This window comes from Sceloporus occidentalis, unplaced genomic scaffold (assembly GCF_023333645.1).
Source record: "Sceloporus occidentalis isolate IW3139 unplaced genomic scaffold, rSceOcc1.0.p SCAF_130, whole genome shotgun sequence".
NCBI lineage: Eukaryota > Metazoa > Chordata > Lepidosauria > Squamata > Phrynosomatidae > Sceloporus > Sceloporus occidentalis.
This window is the reverse complement of record NW_028317110.1, coordinates 12,501-25,133: the sequence shown is the minus strand read 5'-3', so window position 1 is coordinate 25,133 and position 12,633 is coordinate 12,501. Positions and strand designations below refer to the sequence as shown.

Sequence of the window (12,633 nt, the reverse complement as noted above, 5' to 3'; positions counted from 1 at the left end):
GTATATCACTGTAACTCTGGTTTTGTCTTTGCTGTAACATTAATCTGGGTAGATTCTAATTAAAGCTCTCTCTCTGGTAAGAATCTTGGGTTGGCTGTTTTATTGTAATATCAGGTAGAAAACCTTAGTAGAACTAGACATATATTATCTGGAAAAGGGGATACGGTTATATGTTAGTTCTTGGAGGAGGTAACAAGGGTATTACATTTATCATTAATACACAACGCAGAGCAGATTATTCTCCACGCATATCAATTGGTGGTATTGGTTTGAGAGAGGAGAAGTATATACAACACTTATGTTTTGAGTTCTGTAAATAATAGATGCTTCCTGTTATTAGGCACAAGCCAAACAGAGAGCTGGAAGAGCTGGAAGAACAGGTCCTGGAAAGTGTTACAGGCTCTACACTGAGCGTGCTTACAGAGATGAGATGCTGACCACAAATGTTCCTGAAATTCAGAGAACTAACTTGGCCAGCACAGTTCTGTCTCTCAAGGTAAGGCTTTTCAAGTTCAACCTTAAAGGCAACACCATGACATACTATACTAGAAGCTGAAAAATAGATGTATTTTTAAAACATGTCTCCAACATCAGTACAGTCACTGAAGGCCTCCCAGATCAAGCAACATCTCCAAGCCTTTATACCATAAACAATTTTCATTCCCTGATAGGTGTGTGCCCGGCTCCTAAAATGGGAGGGAGGATGGGTAGCTAACCAACAAATCATGACTTATATTGGCCTACACCATAAGACCTACACCTAGTGATGGGAAGATCATTAAAGTGAATCGGATCATTTCGATTCGTTCACTGAAATGATCCGATTCATGATCCGAATCTTCGGATCACTCAGTGTGACTCACAGGAGTTACTGTTTTCCAGTAACTCCGTGCAGGCACACTAACGATTGGCCCCGCCCCTTTCATTATGAATCCTCCCCCCTGCCTCCAGTGATGTCAATGAAGGCAGAGAGTCGTTCAAAGATTCGGATCTTACAGGGATCCGAATCTTACAGTGATCCGGATCACTGTAAGATCCGGATCCCTGTAAGATTCGAATCTTTGAACGACTCTCTGCCTTCATTGGGATTCGAATCAGTCAGATAATATCACCATACTGTTATAAATAAATACATTAATAATCACTGCCCCCAGGATTTACATTCCCCTTTACCTGCAACTGCACCTTAAGCTAACTTTATTAAATTAATTAAATTAACCCTCACCATTAAATTAACCCTAAACACCCCATCAACCATGTCTGCCCCTAAAATTAACCCTTAACACCCCATTAAGCATAACTGCCCCCAAATTATCCCTAAACACCCCATTAAGCATAACTGCCCCCAAATTATCCCTAAACACCCCATTAAGCATAACTGCCCCTAAATTAACCCTAAACACCCCATTAAGCATAACTGCCCCTAAATTAACACTAAAGACCCCATCAACCATACCAATTTATTAGGTAATTTATCTGGAGTACATGCAATTAATTTAGGGGCAGTTATGGTTAATGGAGTATTTAAGGTTAATTTCAGGGGCCGTTATGGTTAATGGGGTCTTTAGGGTTAATTTCAGGGGCTGTTATGGTTAATGGGATCTTTACGGTTAATTTCAGGGGCAGTTATGGTTGATGGGGTATAAGGGTTAATTTTATGCTGATGACTGAGGGTTAATTTAATTAATTTAATAAAGTTAACTGTAGGTGCACTTATAGGTAAAGGGGGGCAAATTTAGGGGAATCTAAATCCTGGGGGCAGTGAAGATTATTAATGTATTTATTTATAAAAGTATGGTATCAGTAATATTCTCTGTAAGATTCGGATCCTTGTAAGATCCGGATCCCTGTAAGATTTGAATCATTGGATCATTCGAGTCTTCGGATCATTCCAATCTTTGAACGACTCTCTGACTCTGAGTCATCGTTCCTCTGTGAATTAATGAGCTGTAACCTGACCCCAGAGTCTGTGTCTGAGTGCTCTGCAGATGACTCACAGCTCTAGGATCAGGTTACAGCTGAATGATTCACAGACTGAACTGCTACAAATGAATCGTTCAGTCTACTGAACCGATTCATCCAGATCACTAAAAAGAACTGGATCAAATGAACGATTCGTTCATGATCCGGACATCACTACCTACACCAGCACCTTGCACTCATAAGATGTCATGTTTTTGGATGCTTAAGCCAAAACTATCTCCTCACTTATTAACATATCTGGTATTTCCTAACTGAACCCTGGAGGTAGCCATGCTTGATTTTAAGCTAGTTATTTCAACCTATTTATTCAATCTGTTTGATAGGGGAGCTTTTACTCCTTACTCATCAAACCTAACCTTTTGCAAGTTAACAAGAACTGTTTTTGTCATACCCCTTTAATGAAAGATATCTCCATCACCAGCTGACATTTTGCACTTTCTCCTACTGTTTCATGTAAGTGGTTCTTGCAGAGCTGCTTTAGATGGTGGTTAATTCCACTACACCTGTGGAAAAAAGCTCCCTCCCTAAATGTTGAATTTGCAAGGCAGATGCCAGCCCAGTGCCTTAACCATTTGTGGTAGACGGCACTTCCCTACCTCTTAGGTTTCTAGTGGAGTTAGGCTTTTTTACTTTCAATCTTCCACTGTAACCTTCTTGGCATTAATACCAGTTGGGGACACATCTGCTTATTTATTTGTTACAGGTAAACTGTTTCCTTCTCTAGTCAGCATCATTTTGTTCCACAATAGGTTATTTAAGTTTGTTTGTTTGTGATTTTATTTGGTTTCTTCCTGCCAAGATGAATTATAATATAATATTAGGGTTTAGCCCCTCTAGGAACCTTTTCAGGGCTCTCACAAATTACTGTATTTGCTGAAAAATACCCCTCGTCTTATAATCAGGGTCGTCTTATAATCAGACCTCAAATAGGTCTGATTATGAGACTAAGATCCAGATCCCCCGCAGCCATGCAGGGGACCTGGATCCTCCTGTGTTAACCCCCCCTCCCCAACTTACCGGTGCTTCTGAGTCCCCAGTGCTTAGTCCGGGCTGCGTGTGGAGCTCTACGCTCTACACGCTTCCCGGACTGCTATTTATTCTGACCCAGAAATGCCTTATACCCCCTATATGCTACTCTGCTCCCATATATGCCTTATACCAGGAGCGTCCAACCTGTGGCCCTCCAGCTGCTGCAGGACTACATCTCCCCTGCTTCTCAGCCAGCCCCTTAGCTGAAAGAGCATTATGGGAGATGTAGTCCTGCAGCAGCTGGAGGGCCGAAGGTTGGACGCCCATGCCTTATACCCTCCTATATGTCAGAGATGCCACTGTGCCCCCTTATACCTCCTATATTCCACTCTGTCCCCTGATATGCCTTATACCCCTCCTGATATGCCTTATAGCCCCCTATATGCCACTGATATGCCACGCTGTCCCCTAATATGCCTTATACCCCCTATATGCCACTGTGCCCCCCTGATATGCCTTAGTCCCATATATGCCCCCTATATGCCTTTTACCCTTGATATGCCACCATGCCCCCTGATATGCCACTATGCCCCTGATATGCATTTTACCCTTGATATGCCACCATGCCCCCTGATATGCCTTTTACCCCTATATGCCACTGAGATGCCACTGTGCCCCCTGATATGCCTTTTACCCCTATATGCCACTGAGATGCCACTGTGCCCCCTGATATGCCTTATAGCTCCTTCATGCCACTGTGCCCCCTGGTACGCCTTATAGCCCCTTTATACCACTCTGCCCCCTGATATGCCTTATAGCCCCTTTATGCCACTGTGCCCCCTGGTACGCCTTATAGCCCCTTTATGCCACTGTGCCCCCTGGTATGCCTTATAGCCCCTTTATGCCACTGTGCCCCCTGGTATGTCTTATGCCCCCATATAAGAAAAACTGACATCGCTAAAATAGGTATAAAAATATATGCTTTTATAAATATAGACAAAAAAATAAATACACAATACAATAGAAATATATATAAATATATGGACAATATAAACAATACATCAACTATTACAGACATCAAAAAAATAAACACAAATTAAAGAATGCACATAATTAATAGACCCCGAAAAACTTCTACCTGCCCACCAGGGGTTAATATATCAACAGAAGAAACACAGGGCAAATGAGCATAAAAATAAAGATAATAGTCCAGGCTTACCTTACCCAGTGCTGCTTACTTGTCCTGTTTTTCTTCTGTTAATATATTAACCCCTGGTGGGGCAGGTGGCAGTGAGGTGAAGTAGCGGAGGTTGCGCACTAAAATCCAAATCCCCTGCAGTGCTGCACGGGACCTGGATCCTCTCTGGCAGCTGGTAGGGGTCTGTGCGTGCGCGCAGACAGCCGCTTCTCCCCTCCGCTTCCGTTGGGGCTTCCATGATGCACATGAGGCATGTGGTGCTGAAAAATGAGTACATTTCTTAATAGTTGGATTAAAAACTCTCCAGATATCGTATAATTGTGGGTTTTTTTATGACATTTTTCAGAAGTTTAGCTACTTAATCTAATTTCTTATTAATTATTTCTGCTCTTCTTAGCATCTTATCCATCTCTGTTGGGGATGCAATTGAAATCACCCGCCATTATGATTGTTCCTTTAGCATAGTAAATATTTCATTTTGTATCTTGCAAACTATTATCAGATATCTAGCTTCTGGGTCTGACTCCTGGAATATAATCTCTATATTTATATTGGACAAGATTATCACTGCAACCCCTCTTTTTCTCTTAACCCCTTCAATTTTTGCGGTATGTCTGTTCAGCGATTGTTCTCTTTTCCTGCGAATGGTGTACCCATGTAAACTATATATTATTTTTTCAAGGAGAGATAGAGCTTTCTTTCAATACAATAGTTAGATGATTAGCTGAAAATTTAGGATAAGATAAAAACTAGCCAAAATTAGAAAAAAACAAAATTTTTTTAATACATTTCCCTCTGAATCCTCACAAAATTAGGTAAAGTGATGGAAAATCCCCTCCAATTTTATCAATTCAAGTGTCCTGATTTCAGAAATACCTAATTTATATAGATTTTCCCAGCACTTATAGGGAACATACTATAAGGCGTACATTATTCATAGAATTTTTATGCTTATGACTTAACGGGTTTGGGGGTTGGGAACGACGGCAGGAGGGTTATAGTGTTTAGATGTTGTGTTAGGGCAATGGGATGTAAGGTTTTTTCTTTTCATCTTTTTTATATATATTTTTTTTATTTTATTTTTTGTATTTTTAGATATATATTCATTTTTTTGTTAGCATGTGAGAATCATGGTTTCTCACTCTCTTCCCTGCAATTCCCCTGCACCGATCACACTGTGATCTTTATGCAAGTCCCCACAGACTTGGATAGAGATCAGTGTCTGTGCCTCATCTGCACGATCGGATATCCCAGCATGGTCTGGACAGACCCTGCAGGGGATATCCTGTCCGCCGATGACCTTCCAGGTGACATCAGCAGTGACGCGACTCAGAAGGGTATGCGCGATCAGGCATTTCAGAATGCTCGATTGGCGTTTAAAAATTTAACGTTTTTTCCGGCTTTCGTGCTGGAAGCTGTTACATGAAATCAGACAGCAGAATGCTGGCTTCTGCTGTCAGGGGGCAGTCCAGGCTGTCAAACGTGTCCCTGCCTTTGCAAGAAGGGCAGGACGTACCGGTACATCCATAGGGGATTCTTAGGATGCATAGGGGACTTAAGGGGTTAAGGATGAGGTTATAATTGATATGTCTTCTTCTGTTCTAAGCCAATAAGTTTCTTGAAGAAAACAAATCTTATTTTAGATCCTTTTTCTGGTAGCACATACACCCGGCTTCGACATTTCACAAGAACATGAAACATATAACAATATAATAAAAAAGTATATGTCAAAGAAACAAAAATAGGGGGGGTAATAGTCACCCTTCCTCTTGTTCAGCACAAGCAAAAAGACTGGGTTGAACTGGCTGGTCCTTCCCCTGTTCCTGGACCAAATACCACTGACCCACATTAAAGAGAAAAAATGGGAATAACCAATAAGTGAGGGCACCCTCTTGGAGTTCGCAGGCAATATTCTTCAAGATCTGCCAAACTGGAATAAAATAAATAAATAAAAATAAATAAAATAAATTAAACCACCACGAAGGGAAATCTGAACCAAGGTCTGTATTACAAAATATATAAAAATCATCTGCACACATAAGTGATATCTAATAAATATATATATATAAAGAAAACTATATAATAAATAAATTAATGTGTATATATAATGCATGTAAAATATAGTAACTCAATTAATTCATATACTTGTAAAATCATACAACTGAAACCAAATCAAGTGTACCCATGATTAATATAAATTAAATATATAGCAGTATAATAGATACCAAATAAATTAAATTATGTATAGATATATAACAAAACATTAATTTTCCCCTTTTTCTTAATAAAAAAATTTTTTACTTCCCCCTTCCATTTCCATTTTTTATATAAATAAATAAGTGAATTAATTTATATATACAAAAATATAAAGACAATTCTATACTTGTGAAAACATACACAAGATCTAAATCATCTATACCCGTGATTAATATATTAATAAATATATAACAATATGATAAATACATGATAAATTATACATATGACAATCCATAAAAATATATACATATAAAAAAATAAAATAAGAATACTCGCGTAAAATGTGTACATATGTGAATGTGTGAGAGTCCGAGCTATTGAAAGATAGTGAAAAACATTAATCTATAATATTATTTCGGCCTTGTCGCCTGAAAAAAAAAATAAAAACACCAAATAATACCATATACGTGATGTGTGCGAAGAGAAACCAAAAATAAGATAGGTGGTATGTGTGCCAAGTGATATGTAATAAAAATTAAAAAAAAATAGGTAGGATTTAATGAGCTATCAATGTTGAATTTCCATGACCGGTGCATTTAAATTTCCTTTTTTCTTCAATCAATTAATTTGTTAAATATGCAGTCCAAATGGTGGCAGCTGATGGCAAACGGCATCTGAAACAATAGATGCACCAGTGGTTTTGATCTGCTGGGCAAATGTTTTGGGGGTAATTAGTTTTGTTAAGAAAACAATATAAAGGCAAAATACGTGAAATTCAGGGAGAGAGTGCAGATGGCTGAATATCTCCACCTCACTATTCAGAGCAAATACAATCACAACACCTTAAAAAAAAGTTTTGTTTAATTCATGGAAGATAGTAGTGGCATGGACAGCAGGATAATCCCAATGCAGTGGAGATGTCGTCCAAGCTGACTAAGAAAGGTGCAGAGAAGTTTTTCCACCTTAACCCCTTAATGACAATTGCCGGTTCTGGCACAGCACGGAAAAACAAGTCTTACGACAAATGACGTGGCACGTCTTTAAACGGGTGCAGAAAGCGATCTACATTCGCTTTCTGCACCCAAACGGCGTTGCTGTAATGCTTTGACCTCGAGGCATTCAGCAACGCCACGATCGGCACCAGGGGCCATGTCTGGCCCCTCCCCGGGGCGTCAACAACCGTTTTAAAAGCCTTTAGGAGGCTCCTAAACTTAAATGGTGTCGCTGGAATGCCTCGATCAGGGATCAGAGGCATCCAGCGACACCAAACACCTCTGGATGGACTGTGACCGGGAAAAAAAAAAATAAAGATGAAAAAGTTTGCTAGGCGGTCTCCAGACCCTCTAGAGAACTCTGGCTCCACTTGCAGGTTGAATACAGGTACTGCATTCAACCATGCAAGTCAATGGAGCCCAGCTTTCTAATCAGTGTGATTAGTAAAAATAAATAAAAAAATAAAATTAATAATAATTAGAAAAAAATTGTTAAAAAACAGTAAAATGTAAAAATAATTTCCCACTGATGTCACTAAAAAGGCAAAAAAAAATAAAATATATATATAAAAAATATATTTTTGTGAGCAAGTCCTAAAATTAGCACATTAGCTTAAATCAATTCTCGCATGGAAAGAGTTAAAATACTGGCATATTAAATGCCCATGGGGTGTCTACTTTAAAAAAAAAAATGTATGATTTGATGGGGTAAATTGAATTGGCCGGGTTCAACAATGTCCCAATTAACACGGGGGAAGGATGGCCACACATTTAATTACCAATTAGAAAAATGCACACGTACCAAATGTGGCCTTTTAGTTCCCCCAAAAAATGACAAACCCATGCATGTGGGGTATCACTGTACCCAGGAGATGTTGCTGAACACATATTGGGGTGTCGTGTGACAGCGGCATATACCAGGAGCTGTAAATTCATACATAACATAGGTGTGTGGGGGAAAAATACACACAAAAGAATACTACTGCAAACTTTGAAAAAATTCTGGTGGTAAAATGAAAATGCAAAGTGTTAAAATACCAGCATTTAAAATACCCTGGTGTGTCTAGTTTTCAAAAATATATGGTTTTGTTGGGCACACTGAAATGGCCCGGCTCAAAGATGTACCCATTAGGGCATGGGCAGTGGATCCCCAAATGGGTCTCTGCGAGTAGATCGGGGATGGCTTTGTCGTCTGCTTCCGTGGTGGAAGGGGTACATATGGCGGCTATGTCACCACACTCAATTTGTCTGCCTGCGACTCGGACATCAACTTTATAATCCGACGGCTGTGGAGAGGGCATTGGGCTGTACCAGGGTTAGTGCTGCCCCAGAGTCTGAGTCCTTCTAACAGTCGCCCGTTAATACGGACTGGTTGGTAATGGTGCTTCCTGTCCCTCCCGGTACCTTCCTGGTGTGGGTAGAGTCCGGGGAGCATGAGTAACAGTGATCCTCGGAGTAGTGGAGGGATTAGTCCAATGCACAGTCTTGAGGGGGCTTACACAGTGCGCTTGGCGGGGTAACCAGGACCTATTTCGTTGCCCGGCAGAGGTGCCCTGATTAGCTTGGTTTGGGCAGTCCCTAAGCATATGGCCTGGCTACCCACATTGAAAACAGTTCTTGGGGTCAGGATAGTTCTGTGGTGAGGGCCGGAAGGATCGGGGGGGCGGGCCCTCCTGCTGGGCGTCTCTGAGCTGCAATCAAAGGCCTTGTCGCTGGTAAGGGGACGGGATTAGCCCGGGTTGTGGGCAGTTGTTTGCCGCTCGGATAGCCGCCGGATGTCTACAAACTTGTCTGCCAACTGTGCGCTTTCTCCAGGTTGGGTGGATCATGGTCTCGCACCCAATTTCATACATCCTCTGTGGCGTATTGGAAAAAATGTTCCATTAAAATTTGCAGTTTCCTCAAAAGAAGTGGCCGCACATCCTTGCAGCCAACTGCGTACCGCCTGGTCCATACAGTACGCCCATTCTGTGTGCGTGTCCCTTGGCCCCTATCGGGCTTCTCTGAACCGTCTCCGATAGGTATCTGGAGTGATGGCATAACGAACCAGGAGACGTAAATCCTGCAGGGCTGGGGACAAACATCAATTTCTAGCTGTCTGCCATGGTAATAAGAAGCCAAAGGATAAATTTGTGGAAGCTTTCGATGCAGGGAGGAGACTATCCCTTCTGGCACCATAAAAAACACTCAAAAAGTACCACCACAAATTTTAACAAAATTAGTAAAATTATTGCATGCAAAGGGTTAAAATACCGGCATTTGAACTAACCTGGGGTGTCTGGTTTTTAAAAAATATATGATTTAATGGGGTGAATTCAACTGACTGGTGTTACGGGTTCAAAGACAGGGAGGATAATTTCTCCACTGCTTCAGCAATACTCCTCCAGCTTCCAGTAAATCAGCCCAACAAACAGCATGCAGATCTGAACAGTCTATTTCGTAAGCTCCCAACGTAGTGGACAAAACCAGTCGCATTAGGTTTAAAAGCACACAAACATTTATTACAGGGAAAGGCAGGCTTTTATACAGAAAAGCATCAGATAACTGGGGTACCTCAATTAATTTCTAACAAAGAAGCTAGTTCTCCATCAGGTACTCTCATTATGGAGTTACGGGATACAATGGGGAAGGGGGGTGTACGTGACACACGGGACATAATACAATTATCGGATTAACGATAGGGAGTTTCCCCATTGTCTGGAAAACAGGGTGCCCCCAGCCTACACAGGGTGGTCAGTCAAAGTATAGGGGACTGTGACATGTTTGCAGTCCGCCTGAGAGTTCCAGGGGAAATCCACCAACTCCCGCTTAGGCACTGGATAAAGGGACAATAGTGCGCTCCGGAGATGGCACACCCACACAGGAAAGATAAAGCTGGGATGCAGGCCTGTCCTGTTACTACTGGCTTCAAAGATGTCCCACATAAGACATGGTGTCAGAAGGACCATTTGTCAGAGCTCCAAGTTAAAAAAATAAAAATACAAAAAATAAAAAAATATATATATACATGGGTATAAGGCATATCAGGAGGGCAGATTGGCAAATAGGGGGGATTAAGGCATGCCTGGGGTGCAGAGTGGTAAATAGTGGAGTGTAAGGTATATCAGGGAGGGAGGAAGAGTGGCAAATGGGAGTATAAGGCATATCAGGGGGGCAAAGTGGCATATAGGGGTATAAGGCATATCAGGGGGGCAGAGTGGCGTATAGTGGGAATAAGCCATATCTGGGGGGGGGCAGAGTAGCATATAGTGGGTATAAGGCATATCGGGGTGGCATATAGTGGGAATAAGGCATATCTGGGGGGGCAGAGTGGCATATAGTGGGCTATAAGGCATATATCGGGGTCAGAGTGACATATAGGTGGGTATAAGGCATATCGGGGGCAGAGTGGCATATAGGTGGGTATAAAGCATATCGGGGCAGAGTGGCATAAAGGGGGTATAAGGAAAATCTATATAAATTAGGTATTTCTGAAATCAGAACACCTGAATTGATAAAAATTTTGTGAGGATTCAGAGGGAAAACATTTTCAAAATTATTATTTTTTTATTTAATTTTTTATTTTCTCTAGTTTTTACTAAATTTCTCATCCTACATTTTCAGCTGATCATCTAACTATGGTATCAAAATAAAGCTCTATCTCTCCTTGAAAAAACAATATATAGTTTACATGGGTACACTATTCGCAGGAAAAGTGAATAATCGCTGAACCGACATACCACAAAAATGGCAAAATTGCTCCGGTACTTGAGGAACCAAAAACCCCTGGGACTGAAGGGGCTAAAAAATAGTTTACATGTCAATATTTACTAGTAAAACTTTTTTTCTTCTAAGGTAGCTTTTTTTTCTTTTTTTTTCTAAATTAATATTCAAATTTCAGGGGGTTGTCTTATAATCGAGCAAATACGGTATACCAGGTTATGAATTCATACCTGAAGTATAATTTGTGTGAAGAAAAAATAATTACTACTACAAGCTTTGGCAAACACTGGTGATAGAATCTTGTGCATGGAAAGGGTTAAAATACCAGCACTTGAAATAACTTGGGTTGTCTAGTTTTCAGAAATATATGGTGTTATGGGATACCTGAAATAGCAAAACGCTACTTGTACTTATTGCCCAATAATTTGCAGGAAAAAGCAAAAAAAAACAAAGAAACATTGGGCATTTCTAAACTCAGTACAAATAGTAGAATCTATTTTGCAGAGTTTTTCATTAGCTTTTTTTAGATGAGTAAAAGATTTTCAAAATAAAAGCGAGAAAAAGTTATTTTTTCAATTTCTTATCCTATTTTATAGGAAATTAGATCGAAAATGATATCTGAAGAAGTATAACTTGTGTGGGTACACTAAATTGGAGAGAACAAAATTACAGCAAAACACGAGCCCCGCAAAAGTTTTAAAACAGCCTTGGTCCAGAAGAGTACAAAAATAAAAAATAAGCCCAGTCTTTAAGGGGTTAATGGCTCTCTTCTCAGAGCAAGAGATTATTGTTGTAATAAACATAGCCCCATAGGGAATCAGGGCCGCATGGTGTCAGTAATATTTGTAATACGTTTTTCTCAAATTGTATGGAACAAGGCAGCTTGATCTTACTTGTCAGAAAGCAAAACCACTCCATGTCTCCTAGTGTTGAGATGCTGAGAAGGTCTTTGCCTTGCTCAACTGGTCTTATTTGGCCTCTGTGTTATCACATTTTATTATTCCTGAAGAGTTCATATCTATTATGTTCCTCTATCAAAACCCCTTTGCTAAAGTTCTGAATATTGTACTTATATGCACATTCTCTACTTCTATGCTCTTGTCCATTTTGAAATTGTGTTTGTGTGGTTCTAATTAGACTGCAACAGCAGAAAGTTCATGTTTGTTTTCGGGGGGGGAAATTATTCGTATTCGACAAACTTTGTCCCAACATTTTTGTTTTCGGAAATCCCATTCATCCCTCCGAGTTGCCATTGAAACAAGAAATAAATGTGTAGAAAAAGTTAAATTTAAATTGTGAGACATCGCTCCACTTAATGTAGTTAAAATGGCAGCCATGGCAACGAGCCAATGTACGAAGATTTTCGTACTGCGCACATTCATTTTCTTTCGTCCAATGTTGCGTTCTTCGTATGGACAAAATGACAAGATTTGGAACGAAAATGCAAGTCTAGTTTTAATATTTTACCAGGACTGTACAGTAAACTATATCTGTTTTGCATTGATTTGATATTAGTTCACTGGTAAACTGTGTAGTGTTTTCATTCACTTCCTCTTTGTAGTATTGTTTTGTTTTTCCCTAAGGCCATGGGCA

At 40.2% G+C, this 12,633-nt stretch overlaps 1 pseudogene; it reads left to right on the top strand.

Annotated features, from left to right (window-relative positions):
* LOC149281543 (ATP-dependent RNA helicase DHX8-like) overlaps positions 1-12,633 on the top strand; it is a 100,128-nt pseudogene that overhangs the window by 87,105 nt on the left and 390 nt on the right.